A 15,448-nucleotide genomic window follows, 5' to 3' on the forward strand; every position below is an offset into this window, starting at 1 on the left:
ACTTCTCAAGGGTTAGTGAGCATGAGATTATGCACACTGATCGGTAAGTGACCAATGTAATTACATCATCACTATTACTATAATTAAAATTTCCATTTAAGGATAATGTTCTCCTATAACCTTAAATTTTCCTCTTTATTCTTAAACTTTTAGTCCCTCTATATACAATTAAGAGTGTGAAAAATCTAAAAACATTTCTCCTGGTACTAGTTACACATACACACACACACACACACACACACACACACACACACAATTAATTCAAAGACATTTGGGTACCTAGAATATAAAAATATTTCTTACATTGTTTGCTATTTTACTTAGAACATTTCTAGCACTAACTCAATCTTTGCTTTTTAGATGAGTTCGGCGTAGTTAATTCTACCAGCTCTTGTATTTGGCACATTTGGTGTGCCAAAATGTATCTATCAGAAGCTATGTTCTATTGCACACAAGTGGAAGTAGGTGGAATATCTGTGCCAAAGGAGTATTTATAAGCCCAGCAAATTTCCATGGCAATATATCAGCTTCACACGGTTATCTGTAGTGTTGACAAAAAAAAATATAGGTGTATCTTTATCCATTTCTCCTCCACTAAAGAAATTTTAATAGACTTCAAATGAATGGATGCCATTATTCTGTATTTGTGTATTGGGGACTTTCTGTTCTTGCAATATAGCAGATTAAGGGTAATAGTGAACCCCTTTCATTACAAACACCTTGAAATGCTAAATAAAATGAAACAAACACATATGTAGCCAAGTGCACAAAACAGAGAAACCCTCATGTTCCAAAATAGAGAACTTGCTTATTTGTGTATCAGTATATTTCTTGAAGATCTTTTGTCAACACGTGTAGAGTATGTCATTATTTTAATAGATGAATAGACTTCAATAGTATAGATATACCACAGAACTGGAGCAAAAAGAATATAAGCTTAAGTATATGTGTAGGGAAAGGGCAGGGGTGGGGTTTGATAGCAAAGATGGAGAGAGAGGTGTTAAATGCTACGCACTTGAATTTTAATTCATATTGGAACAGAGATGGAACGTATGGCCTCCAAAGTACAGAGTTGAGATTGAAACCCACATAAAGCTACAGCCCTCAAACAGCTGGCCAACTGGTACAAGACAGACTGGAAGAATTTCACTCATATGACCAAGCAGATGCAAGAAAGTTTGCCTCTTCCTACAGCTATAGATAGTTAAAATCTTTGTGAGAAAGTAAAACCTCGTGTGTACCATATTCCAGTATGGAATATGAACTCACATACAGTACCTTTCATAGGACACCAAATTTACATAAAAATTAGTCCTGCTGGTGCTACCACTGAGCTGTCTGACTAAAGTAAATACAAAACCCTCCTGGAGAGATATTTCTACAAACCACAGATGAAACAGTCCCCACTGAAGGGAAGGTCACAAACAAAAATCGCAAATCACACACAAAAAGGAAACCCAACTGACTAAGACTCTGCAGTAAAACAAAGAGAATGGTTAAAACAAAACTAGAGCTAATAGAATTAAGACACTTTCAATTTTTTTTTAATATATGAAATTTATTGTCAAATTGGTTTCCATTCAACACCTAGTGCTCATCCCAAAAGATGCCCTCTTCAATGCCCATCACCTACCCTCCCCTCCCTCCCACCCCCCATCAACCCTTAGTTCTCAGTTTTTAAGAGTCTCTTATGCTTTGGCTCTCTCCCACTTTAACCTCTTTTTTTTTTTTTTTCCTTCCCCTCCCCCATGGGTTTCTGTTACGTTTCTCAGGATCCACATAAGAGTGAAAACATATGGTATCTGTCTTTCTCTGTATGGCTTATTTCACTTAGCATCACACTCTCCAGTTCCATCCACGTTGCTACAAAGAGCCATATTTCATTCTTTCTCATTGCCACGTAGTACTCCATTGTGTATATAAACCACAATTTCTTTATACATTCGTCAGTTGATGGACATTTAGGCTCTTTCCACAATTTGGCTATTGTTGAGAGTGCTGCTATAAACATAGGGGTAAGACACTTTCAATTTGAAGATACTTGTCTTTCTTTCACTCTGGAAAATTTTACTCTGTAGCCTTTTCTGTTATTTCCATCCCCTCCATTTTCTCTCTTCTCTCCTTCTAGAACAGCTACTAGCCGAATGATGGAACACTTGGATTTATCTTCTATCCCTTTTATCTTTTCTCTCATTATCCTTCTTTTTTTTTTTAACTCTTTAACCTTTATTTATTATTGAGAAACCGAGAGAGACAGAATGTGAGCGGGGGAGGGGCAGAAAGAAGGGGAGACACGGAATCCAAAGCAGGTTCCTGGCTCTGAGCTGTCAGCATAGAGCCCGAAGCTAGGCTCGAACTCACAAACTGCGAGATCATGACCTGAGCCAAAATCGGATGCCTAACTGACTGAGCTACCCAGGCACCCCTCTCATTATCCTTTTCATGGTACTTTACCACTAAGAATGCAAGCATCCCTTGACACTAACTGTATACGAAATAAATTGCTTTTCAGCCATGTCAATTGTTATATCAGGCCATCTACTGAAAAACACTTTTTAATAAGTATTTTATTTTTTAATTTCCAAGATCTAGAAATGCCTCCTGAATACATAAGACTCTTCCTATATTATGAATATGATACTCTTAAAATATTGTAATTAAGCTTAACGTCTTTTTCTGTTCTCTTAATTCTGTTAATTTTTGTTAAGCATGATGCCTCACCTTCTTTGTATTGTAGTTTGTTTGGTTTTTTTTCTCAAATTTTTGGTGATTTTTGCTTGTATACTCTTCTTTGATTATGTGACTCCCAGATCTCTGTCAGTGTCAACTCTTTTTGTCTACTGCAGTCTGACTTTAAGACAGGGTTGGGATATTGCAGTCAGACAGGATATGAGGATGATTTGTGTGATAGTATCTTTGATCCTCCTGGAGGTCAGTAGCTACTTGAGCACTGGTCTGCTTTTCCAGCCCCAGCGTATGATTCAATTCATCCACAGCAGCCCAGCGCTTTGCGCATGCAGAACAGGTAAGGGTTACTGATTTGCTGCTCCACATGCAGTTCCTAATTTTTCAAATTGATAAATGCTCCTGAGCTCCTTCCACTTCTTAATATCCAATGGCTCTAAGTGTGTAGTTCTGTCCAACCTACCTCGACCTCAGTCATCTCCACATGTGTTGGGTTTTTCTTTCATTTAGTTTTATTCCTCCAAGCATTTGTTCTCTGGTAATTTCTTTCAGAATTTAACACAAACATATTTCTTCTGATAATAGGTTTCCCTGGTTTCCAATGATATTAGACTGTATTTTATTATCAGTATCTATTTACATATATTTTATGAGATTTAGTGAGCAGTAAGTGGTAGATGTGTATGATCAGTCTGCCATCTTGAATCAGTCTCTGATATTAAGTAAATCATTTGCAAACTTAGTACTTTAATCAGTAAGAAATTATAAATTCTCTGCAATAGACCTCACAATTGACTGGCAGACATCACTGAGGACCGATATAGTACTTCTGTCTTAGGGAATGTGTTTTAGTGCGATATCGAGGGTCTGGGGTCAAATAGCCCAGTTAGTGGAATACTATCATAGGCTAGACTAGTGGTTCTCAATGTTTTCAAGTATAGGGACATGTTTCTGCATTTCAAAAAGCTTATGGTTCTTTACAAAATAATAATTGAACTTTTAGTATCCATTGTTTGAGAAAACATATAACAACAAAATGCACTGATGATTCCCAGGTTCAGTTCTCTCTCTTTTTTTTTTTTTTTTTTTTTTTTTAACCGCTGGGGTGTGTCTCTCCACAATGAATTCCATAGTCTATTAAAGTTATAAGTGCCTGTTGCTACAAATAGTGCTCTTAAATTTCACAAGAATATTTGAATGCTTTCAAACAGTTCTTTTATTAGGTATTTTCATGGAATTAAAGCTTTTACCAGGATAGAGGGTTGTTTTTTCTGTTTACCAAAGAGAGGAAAAAAACAAACAAACATGGTTCTTCATAAAATTTACTATTTTTTAAATATCTTAGCGAATGTGCCAAAGGCTTTCAGTCCTTAACATTGCTATTAATTGTATGTATTTTAAGGTTTAAAGCATTTTCCAATCTATTATCTCATTGGATCTTTATAATAATCAGATGGAAACAGGGCAAATGATAACATGTATATCAATCTTACAGCTAATAATAGGTTCAGAGAACTGAAGGAGTTTCCCCCAGTTTGCAGTTAACAAGCAGCAAAGCCAGGGCCAGAACCTAAGCCTCCCAGTGCTCTGTCCATTCATCCCCAAATGTCAATGCACAGAGCAGTGCTGGCCCATTACAAATGGAAAAACAAGGACAGTGTAAGGAGTATCAAAGCAAATATTTCAAAATTTTTATTAAGAGATTATCACTTTATTGCTTTTTGGGATTTAAAATGCTCTTTATTAGACTTCTTATCACTAGGATGGACTAAGTTGATGCGGGAAGACTTCATTATTCCTGCATAGACAAAGCCTTGATAAGGTATTACAAAAAGCTTTGAAGTACGTAACTAAGCACTAAAACAAGACAGAAATCCTCAAGTTCCAGAAATAAGGAGAATGCTAAAAAGTGGTGATCAAGAAGTAAGGCAACCAGAGAGGTGGAATCAAATTTGACCTTAGGAGTGGCAATGGGGGTTAAGGCCCCACATGCAGTGGAACTGGAGTTGAGCATAGAGCCAGGATTCCAGAAGAGTTTTGCTGCTGTGAAAAAGACTCTAGAATCTCTCTTTCTGATTAGACTGCAAGGTAGGGGGTAAAACAAACTGATTATCACCCAGACAACACACCTCCTAAACTAAGTTGTGCAAAAAATGGGAGCCAAGCGTGTATTCATGAGTAATAGCGCAGAAAACCCAAACCAAGGTTGCAACAGAAAACCTGAGAACCAAAGAACCAGAAGAATCAGAGGAACGTGAAGGACCCAAGTATAGACAACAGACAAACATAATACTGCCCCATTGTCACACTTTACAATCCTGGGTACAGGATGGAAAGCAATACCTAAGATAAGATGGAAAAAATGTACCCATCTTCCAGGGGAGGGAGTCAGCAGAATTCATCCCCCAAGGATTACAGACAAGAGAGCAAAGAGACTATAAAATTACTAAGCTTAAATGATTCAGGACATAAAAAATAAAAACTATACAGAAAAACCAGAACAGCACAAAAAAATAAGAGGCATATTTCAGGGGAAAAAAGCTATAAAAATTCTAAAGATAAAAAGTATATATCATTTTTTAAAACCTAACTCAGTAGATAAAAAACAAAAAGCTCAGTAGACTAAACATAGCTTAAAACAAAGTTGGAAGACAGTTGAAGAAATCTCACAGAATGAAACACAAAAAGATAAAAAGAAATATTAAAAAGAAAGAGGCACAGAGAATAGAACATTACTAAGTGTTCCAGAAGGACACAATAGAGGGAATATGAGAGAAATCTGCAATAAAAATGCTATGATAGAGACTACCTGTTCTCAGTAACCAATCTGCCTCTCTGCCTTTTTCATTGAATCACCAACTTTTAGCTGAGAACTTGGCTGTCCAGTATAAAGACAATATTTCCCAGTTTCCCCTATACCTAGATTAGCCATATGACTCTGTTCTGGGATGTAGCCAAAACAGCATGTACAACTTCCAGAAATGTCCTTAAAGGGAGGAGGTAAGATTTTTCTCTCCACCTTTTCCTTCTTAGTAGCTAAAACACTAATGGTATTGTTTAAGTTTGATTAGAGAATCTACTTACTGAGAATGAATGGTAGAATAAAACAGAAGAGTCCCTGAGCCCCTGACACCATCAAATACCACCTGGATAGCCTAATATGTGTGAAAAAGAAATAAATTTCCATCTCGTATGAACCACTTTGATTTAGAGTTGTTTTTTAAGGTCACTTATGGCAGAATCTATTCATAACTAATGCAATCAATGGTTGAGAATTTTCTACAATTAAAGAAAGATGTGAATCTTCAATTTGAAGAGGCAAAATGAATTTTGAGCTAGAAAAAAGGAAATTAAATCCACACATGGACATAGAATAATAAAACCACAAATGTACAGAGAAAAACTTTAAAAGCAAATCAGAGAGAAAAGTGATTGTTACCCATAAGAAAAGACAAACTTCTCATCCACAATGAGAGACGCAAGAAGAAAATGGAGTAATACTTTGAAAATGGTGGAAGGCAATACTGCTCAACATAGAATCCCATGCTTAACTGAACTATAATTCAAGAATGAGGACAAAATATGGACATTGTAAGACATACACAGTTTGGCAATAATAGCAAGTACTTATATAACACAACTTTACAAGGCACTGTTCTAAGCGCTTTATATATTTTAACTCATAATCTTTGCAACAGCCCTCTGAGGTAGATACTATTAATATTGCTATATTAGAGATGATGTAACTAAGATACAGGGAGGCTAAGTAACATGCCCAAGGTCACACAGCTAGTATCCGACCAAACTGGGATTCAAGCACAGGCATTCTGCTTCAGATGCCATGGTTTTAATTGCTCATCTTCAATGAAATTACTACTGAAAGATGTCATTTATTTTATTTTGTTTTTAAAGATGTCTTTTTTTTTAAGTTTATGTATTTTGAGAGAGAAGTAAGTGTGAGTGGGGGAGGGGCAAAGGGAGGAGGGAGGGAGAGAGACACAGAGAGAGAAAGAGAATCCCAAGCAGGCCCCAAGCTGCCAGCATAGAGCCCGACATGGGGGTTCTAACCCATGAAGCTGTGAGATCATGACCTGAGCTGAAACCAAGATTTGGATGCTCAACCCACTGAGCCACCCAGGCACCCCTGAAAGATGTCCTTTAAAAGATCGATACAGTGTTCACTTCAGCAGCACATCTACTACAATTGGAATGATCCAGAGAAGGTTTGCATGGCCTGTGCACAAGGATGACACACAAAAGCTTGGTATGGAACTTGGACAGAAAAAGTAGGATATAAGCAGAAAAACAAGGAAACTAAATCAGCAAATAATATTGATTAACTTACCTATTAACACAAAAACATTCTTTCATGAAATAATTCTGACAATAGATTCTAGGGGATTTTTTCCCCTTGTAGTGTCTGTATTTGGCAAAGAGAAAATATCTGATGACTTTATGTCAATTCCCCCCAAATTTTGGTAATTTTCCTAGTGTGTGAAATCATAGTCTGGCAACTAGTGATCTATTGTGCAACAAAGATTTTTTTTTTTCAAAAAAGCAAATTTGCAAAGTTAATTACTAGTGTGTCATGCAAAACAAATATTTATTGGTATTAGGATATTTTGTTGGTTATCTGGATTCATGCTGTAAGGACAGGCTGCATGTAGCCATTAGTGAGAATCACTGTTTTCCTCAAACATGGCTCCTGTGAAGGAAATACTGTAAGTCAAAATGTCAAAAAGGAAGAAAAAAAAAACCCACCACAGATACTCATTGCTAACTTATTAAGGTTTCTGGAGAGAATGCTTTTTGTTGATGAATTATATCAAAGTCATCTACAGTATTTCAGCCAAGAAGGCAGAGCCCAGTACTGTTACATGCCCACCAAAATCAAAGATGGATAACCATACTGAACAATTCTGAAGGAGTGAATTTTGGGAGAAATAGAAAAAACATGTTACATTTTACTTACTTGTAATAATAACTTATAAAAATTTTCTTCAAATTGCTCTGTCAACTTGTTGATTCTGTAGATTGAGAATGCCAATTTCATACAATTTCCTCATTCTTTAGTCAACTTTGCATCAGAAAGAGATACCCCCAAAATGGTCCCCAGAGTTCCCAGTAATTGGTTTCACAATCCTAAGCAAATGAATTGAAAAAAATGTATGACCTAGCACAGTTTTCATGGCTAGAATCTTTTTTTTTAAGTTTATTTATTTATTTTGAAAGAGACAGAGATAGCACAAGTAGGGGATGGGCAGAGAAAGAGAGAGAGAGAGGATCCCAAGCAGGTTTCATGCTACCAGTGCAGAGCCCAACAGGGGGCTTAAACTCACAAAACCGAGAGATCATGACCTGAGCCAAACCCAAGCGTTGGACACTTAACCAAGTGAGCCACCCTGTACCCCTCATGTCTAGAATCTTAATTGTAGCACTAACAGAAACCAAATTTCCAAATTAAGTTCTTCTGTAAAAACCATTTTTTTAGGGTGCTATTATTTGTTTGCTTTTGCTTTTCTTTTTTTATAGCAGCAAGAGCTTATGTGTTTCTGTGGAAGGAGTTGGGGATAATGAGAAGGTATTTTTAAGAGGCAGCCTATAAAGCCAAAGTTCCCATGAAAGTCCCCTATACAGCCCATGATGTCCAGTATATAAAATTCTGTACACAGTAATTCTTATATACACTTAAAAATATCACTGAGCTATGAAGACAAAAGGAAAATCCCTATCAGATGTCTGCCTATCTATAGGCATTCTGTTTTTATATTAGGCTTCTATAACCTTAGTACATGCTTATGTAGTAAAGGATGAACCTTGCCCAAAGAGAGGTCTGGCTTTTGCCCTTGACCCCTGTGAAGTAACTTCTAAGACCTTGGAATATTCTGCTTGACAAAAGTGTCTTTGTTTACCTGGGACCCTGGGCCATGTCAGAAGGTCTGTGCTAACGATGTAATTTTTGGTGGTGGGGAGTGATCTTGGGCCACACAGTATTACTTGGACCTTTGGAGGGGCGAGAGACTAAGGTCAGCCAGGTAGGCAGTTAACCTTGACTATATGACCAAGCTCAATAAAAACTATGGATACCAAAACTCAGCAAAACATCCTAGTGGCAATAATCCATGTGTATCATCACACATTACTCAGAGAAGTTAGTACTGCTCACAACTCCACAACTTTGGGAGAGGACAAATGGAAGCTCTTGCTTGGAATTCTCCTGGACACTGCCTCATGTGCCTCTTTTCTCTACTGATTTTATCATGTGTCCTCTCACTGTAATAAACCATAACTGTGAGTATAAGAGCTTTTAGTGAGTTCTATGAGTCCTTCCAGCAAATTATTGAATGTGAAGGTGGTCTTGACAACCCTCAAATTTGATGTCAGAAGTCAGGGTGGTCTTGGGGACTCTCAAACCTTGCAATATGGATTCATCTTCTGTGAGAATTAAGCAAGATAATGATGTCTACAGTGAAAATCCTTAGTAGTGTGGAATCTCTCACTGTATTAGAGAAAGTTTAAATATTTGATAAAAGTTAGTAATAAGTTATATTCATTTTGCTATAAAAATGTTCCCAAGCATTTTAAATTACAACTTCTGAAATTTTTAAGGACAGAGTATTGATTTTACAACAAGTAATCTCACATATGGTACCAAAAAATGGCCAAAAGAAGAACTCTAGATCAATCACTGAAACTCTCATTTCTTCAATCAATCCTTTGGAACATTCTGTAGGCCTTGGAGTGGAAATCACAATTTCTGGCCTGTGTACAGCAGCCTCCCTCACAGACTTCCTTTAACTTTCCCACAGAGTCTTAAATAATCCCTTTATTAAAACTCCTCATTCACCCCATTTGAGTGGCCACTATTTCCTGGCTGAACCTGACCAACGCAGTGATTGGCACTAAGGCTACATGTGATCACAGAATTTTCTGTGTTTAAATATATATTTTTAAAATGTTTATTTATTTTTGAGAAAGAGAGCAAACACATGTACATGGGGGAGGAGCATAAAGAGAGGGAGAGAGAGAATTCCAAGCAGGCCCTGTGCTATTAATGCAGAACCCAGCATAGGGCTGGAACCCACAAACCATGAGATCATGACCTGAGCTGAAATCAAGAGCCAGATGCTCAACTAACTGAGCCACCCAGATGCCCCATGATCACAGAATCTTCTTTACACTGAGCTCCAGGTTAGTATTATGATTGATTAAAGTTGACACTTAAAATGCATTTGTCATTCCTAGATTTGGGATTTCACAATATACCTCTTGGTTTGAGCTTCCACCAAGAAACATGAAAAATGTGGCTTATTATTAGACACTTCATTGCTGTCTCACTTCTAATTCACTGAGGAACAACTTACAACACCTCAGTTTTATGACTCTGCCTGTGACCTCAGTGATGGGAATTTTGGCCCAATATATCTGTTAATATATGACATCCACCAGGATGCCCTGTAGCCCAATGAACTTCTGTGTCATACCTCTTTGTTTGCCAGTCACTTGCCTATATATCTCAAATGTCCTCAGAGACCAGAAGGTAACCTAAGAAAGGCAGTGTTATAAACAATGAGGAGTTCTGATTTCTGTCATATCAGAATAAAGACTTCCAAAAATCTACTCCTCCATAAAACAAATGAGAACACTGACAAATATTGTTGAAATCAACTTTAAAATTCTGGAAGTTAACCAAGGGCTTACAACAATTGGAAGAGTATTTATTCACTAAAAATGACTGAATCTCTGTTAGAACAGTAAGCTTTGTGGTATTTTAACTTGCCCAATTTCCATCCCACTCCCCAAAAGGATAAAATGCTTAAGAATAAGTGAGGCAAAAAGTGTCAGACTTTTGCACTGAAAACTACAAAATATTGTTGAAAGAAAGTAAAGAAGATCTAAATAAATCAAAAAACAGAGCATGTTCATGAATTGGAACAAATAATGTTAAATTGGCAATACTCCCTAAACTGATTGACAGAATCAACACAGTATCTTTCAAAATCCCAGGTGCCTTTTTTGCAGAAACTGAAGCTGATCCTACAATTCATACTGAAATGCAAGGGGCCCCAAATAGCCAAACATGCTTGAAGGAGAACAAAGTTGGAGGACTAACACTTCCTGGTTTCAAAATTTACTACAAGGCTACCGTGAATCAAGGTAGAGTGGTACTGGCATAAAAATAGACATGAAGATCAGTGGAGATTGGAGAGTCCAGAAATAAACTCATTCACCTGTGGCCAACTGATTTTCAACAAGGGTGCCAAGACGATTCAATGGGGAAAGAATAGTCTTTTCAACAAATGGCACTAGACAACTAGATAACTACATGCAAAAGAATAAAGATGGACCCTTCTTTACTTTTAACAAAAATTAACTCAAAATGAATCACCAACCTAAACGTCAGAGTGTAAACTAAAACAAACAAACAAACAAACAAAAAACTCTTAAAAATAAAATGTAGGCATAAATTTTTATCACCTTGGATTAGGCAATGATTTGCATAATGCCAAAACCACGAGAAACTAAAGAAAACATAGGTAAATTTGGGCTTTATCAAAACTTTAAAATTTGTGCTTCAGAGAGCACTATTAAAAAAGTTAAAATTCAACCCACTGGAGAAAATATTTGCAAATCACTTAAGAGACTTGTATCCAAAACATAAACAACTCAGAAACTTGACAATTAAAAAAAAAAATACCACATTAAAGATGGAAAAGGATTTGAATAAACTTTTCTCATAAGAAACTATACAAATGGTCAATAAACACATGAACAATTCTCAACATCAAGGGGTGTTAGGGTAATGCAAATGAAAACCACAATGAAAAATGACTTCATACCCATTGGGATGGCAAAATCAAAATCAAATTGTATGTGGGATACCATACAACCCAGTAATCCCACTTGTAGGAAGACACCCGAGAAAACAGAAAACATGTGTCCACACAAAAATGTATACACAAATAATCATAGCAGCATTATTTATAACAGGCAGAAAGCAGATACAATCCAAATGCCCCCCAGTTTATATATGAATCAACAAAATGCAGTGTACCCATACAATGGAAGATTATGCAGCAGTATGGACATTGAAACTATATTATGCTAAGTAAAAGAAGCCAGACACAAAAGACAAGTTGTATGATTCCAGGTATCGAAAATGTCCAAAATAGGCAAATCCACAGAAACCCATGCAGATTAGTGGTTGTCAGGGGCTAGGAGTGGCAGAGGGAGAATGAGGAGTGATAATGGGTACAAGGTTTCTTTCTGAGGTGATGAAAGCATTCTGCAATTAGGTAGTGGCGACAACATACAGCCTAATAATAAGAACCACCAAATTCTACACTTTAAAATAGCAAATTTTTATTGCATGTCAATTACACTTGACTTTTGAACAATGCAGGGGATTGGGATGCTGAACCCCCACACACACACAGTCTAAAATCCATGTATACTTTTGACTCCCCTAAATCTTTTTTAAGGTTTATTTATTTTTGAGAGAGAGAGAGAGAGAGAGAGAGACATAGACAGAGAGACACAGGATCCAAAGCAGGCTCCAGGCTCTGAGCTATCTGCACAGACTCCGAAGTGGGGCTCAAACCCATGAACCACAAGATGATGACCTGAGCTGATGTCGGACACCTAACCAACTGAGCCACCCAAGCTCCCCTTGACTCCCCCAAATCTTAACCAATAGCATACTGTTGATAGAAACCTTACTGATAACAGACGGTAGATTAACACATATTTAGTATGTTATGTATTATATATTGTATTCTTACAATAAAGTAAGCTAGAGAAAAGTAAATGTTATTAACAAAGTCATAAGGAAAAGATTTATAGTACCATACTATATTTACCCAAAAAACCTGCATATATGTAGACCCACGCAGTACAGACCCATGTTGTTCAAGGGCCAACTGTATATCTCAATAAAGTTATTAAAAATAAGACAATAGGCAGTACTTGAACCTATAGAAAACTATGGAGTCCAGGCCCCTTCTAAAGATATCATAATTCAGAGGCGCCTGGGTCACTCAGTCGGTTAAGCGTCCTACTTCAGCTCAGGTCACGATCTCATGGTCCATGAGTTCGAGCCCCATGTCGGGCTCTGGGCTGATGGCTCAGAGCCTGGAGCCTGCTTCCGATTCTGTGTCTCCCTCTCTCTCTGCCCCTCCCCCGTTCATGCTCTGTCTCTCTCTGTCTCAAAAATAAATAAACGTTAAAAAAAATTAAAAAAAAGTAAAGATATCATAATTCAGAAACCTTTTATTGTATTAAATATTTTATTTTTAAGTAATCCCTACACCCAACATGGGGCTTGATCTTACAACCCTGTGATAGAGAGTCACCCGCTCCACTGACTGGGCCAGCCAGGCACCCCGGAAACATTTTAAATACACAGCTGCCAGATCCAGACCTTAGGCCCCAAGTGTGTGTGTCCTCTTAAGAAGCTCTCCATCTCTTCATAACAGCCCTCTTAGAGACATTGTCCTCCAGACCAGGAAGGAGACCAGGGCAAGGGGATTTCCCCTGAAGTGGGTTATCACTTCATGGCTATCACATCCTTTGTGTCCCACGTGCAGAACCTGGTCAGGAGAACACCAAGATCCAGCCTGGGTGTTTCCTTAGCTGTGGTACACCCTTCTCTGGTGCACCCTTGCCTCACTTGGGAATCTGATTGCAACTCTGCCCCAGTAGGGCAGTTCAAACAAGTCCAGCCCAACTTTTAGGACATCTTGAATCCAAGATTTCCAAATCTTGGATTTGGATTGTCCAAAACCTCTCAAACAACGTCCCAGCTTCCCCAGGAGCTCCCCACTTGCTCTAACGGCCCTTGTTCACCTATGGTGCTGTGTACCTTATGCATATGGTACCCATCTGGCCACAAGAACTTTAATCACCATTCTGGGTCACAGTATAATATTCCTCTCATAATAAGAACTTATATCTGTAGTTAACCAAAAAGATGAAACTGACATAGATAAAACTTTCGAAAATTTGCGTAGGGTTTGTGTCTGTATTACTGTCTGAAGCGAAATGATACAAGATATACAGACATCTTGACTCCTACACCTATCAGTAATCTCTACTCAGGAGACAAAAAAAAAAAAAAAATCCTGAAAATCTCTACGGAGGCAGCTTGGACCAAACCTGAGCCAAATGCTGGAAAATCTGGTTTCTAACTCCAAGATAGGTCTTGGAACAGGTCACCTCATCCACATAAATATCAGCTTTGTAATCCAAGAACATTTACACTCACTCTAAGTCACCAGTGATTTTAAGGATCAAACTAGAAACAAAAATTTATTTGAAAGTGCTTTAAAATGTGTAAAGTGACAAGATGTGGAGTTTCTTTTCTTATCTTTGAAGTCCTGATCCTGTGGAAAAAAATGTTTTTATTGAAAAAAAAATTTTAACGTTTATTTATTTTTGAGAGATGCAGAGAAACAGAGCATGAGCAGGGGAGGGGCAGAGAGAGAGGGAGACACAGATTCCAAAGCAGGCTCCAGTCTCTGAGCTGTCAGCACAGAGCCCAATGCAGGGCTTGAACCCATGGACTGTGAGATCATGATGTGAGCTGAAGTCAGATACTTAACCAACAATGACCCAGAAGCACCACCTGTGAAAATTTTAATAGGCCAATAAAAATGGTTGTTTCAATAACTAGGACAATTTCTTGGGTTACAGTGAAGCACTGTTCTGAGGGAGGAAAAAGAATACTACTGAATGCATTTATTTGCTCATATATATATATTAAAAATTTCCTTGCTAAGCAAATCAGTATGGTGCTGGCATTTCTAATCACACTGTTAAAAAGAAAACCACAGGCCCAAGATGGAGTCACTTATGTTAAGGTCCATGTCAGCAAACCAAGACTCACTATCTAACCTAACTACAGTTTCAATCCCCTAAGGAATGTGACCTTTAACCAGCCAACCTGGAGGAGGTAACCCACTGAGAGACCCTGTCTGTTCCCCCTACTAGGGTGACTTTGCCTGAAACAATACACTCTTTGCTATTAATTTCATTTCTCCTGTTCCCTCTCTGCTTTTAAAAACCTTTTCTGCAGCTCAAAATTGCTCCTTTCTATCTGCTGGATGGAATGATGCTCGATTCATAAATTATTGAAGAAAGCCAAATTTGATCTTTAAACTTACACAGATGAATTTTGTTTTTTTTAACAACACCAAAGTTGCCAGAGTTGTTAAAAGAATTCATTAATAGATGGCAATGAAGGGCATCCCACTGCAGGGCAGTCCGGTGGGGTTTTCTCTTCATCTTGCTTCTAACACGGTTGTCAGTACATTCACACAGTACAAAACACTGAGTAATCCTATCCTACTTTAATCCTATATTAAGGGCACCTGGGTGCCTTGGTTGGTTAAGGGTTGACTTGGGCTCAGGTCATGATCTCAGCCTGTGCTGGTCTCTGTGCTAACAGCTCAGAGCCCAGAGCCTGCTGCGGATCCTGTGTTTCCCTCTCTCTCTGCCCCTCCCCCATTCACACTCTGTCTGTCTCTCTCTCAAAAATAAAATAAACATTAAAAAAAATCCTATGTTATATTTCAGGGCTGCCAGCTATCTTAAAAAAAAAAAAAAGGAGTGAAAATTACATTTCCAGAGAAAGAAGAAGGAAAGGAAATAAAATTCCCTACCATGTCTACAAGGATGTTATGGAAATCATGAGATGTTAATTATAAAGCGTACTTTACATATATCCTTTAACAGCACATTACAAATATTAGCTGTTATTTTAGTG

At 37.7% G+C, this 15,448-nt stretch overlaps 1 non-coding gene across 1 annotated transcript; it reads left to right on the top strand.

Moving 5' to 3' along the window:
- The first annotated feature begins 6,859 nt into the window (after positions 1–6,859).
- On the top strand, positions 6,860–6,966 carry LOC125937173 (U6 spliceosomal RNA). The gene has a single exon (XR_007462273.1). It is a non-coding gene; the product is annotated as a U6 spliceosomal RNA (small nuclear RNA).
- Positions 6,967–15,448: the final 8,482 nt, after the last annotated feature.

Source organism: Panthera uncia (assembly GCF_023721935.1).
Source record: "Panthera uncia isolate 11264 chromosome A3 unlocalized genomic scaffold, Puncia_PCG_1.0 HiC_scaffold_11, whole genome shotgun sequence".
Taxonomy (NCBI): domain Eukaryota; kingdom Metazoa; phylum Chordata; class Mammalia; order Carnivora; family Felidae; genus Panthera; species Panthera uncia.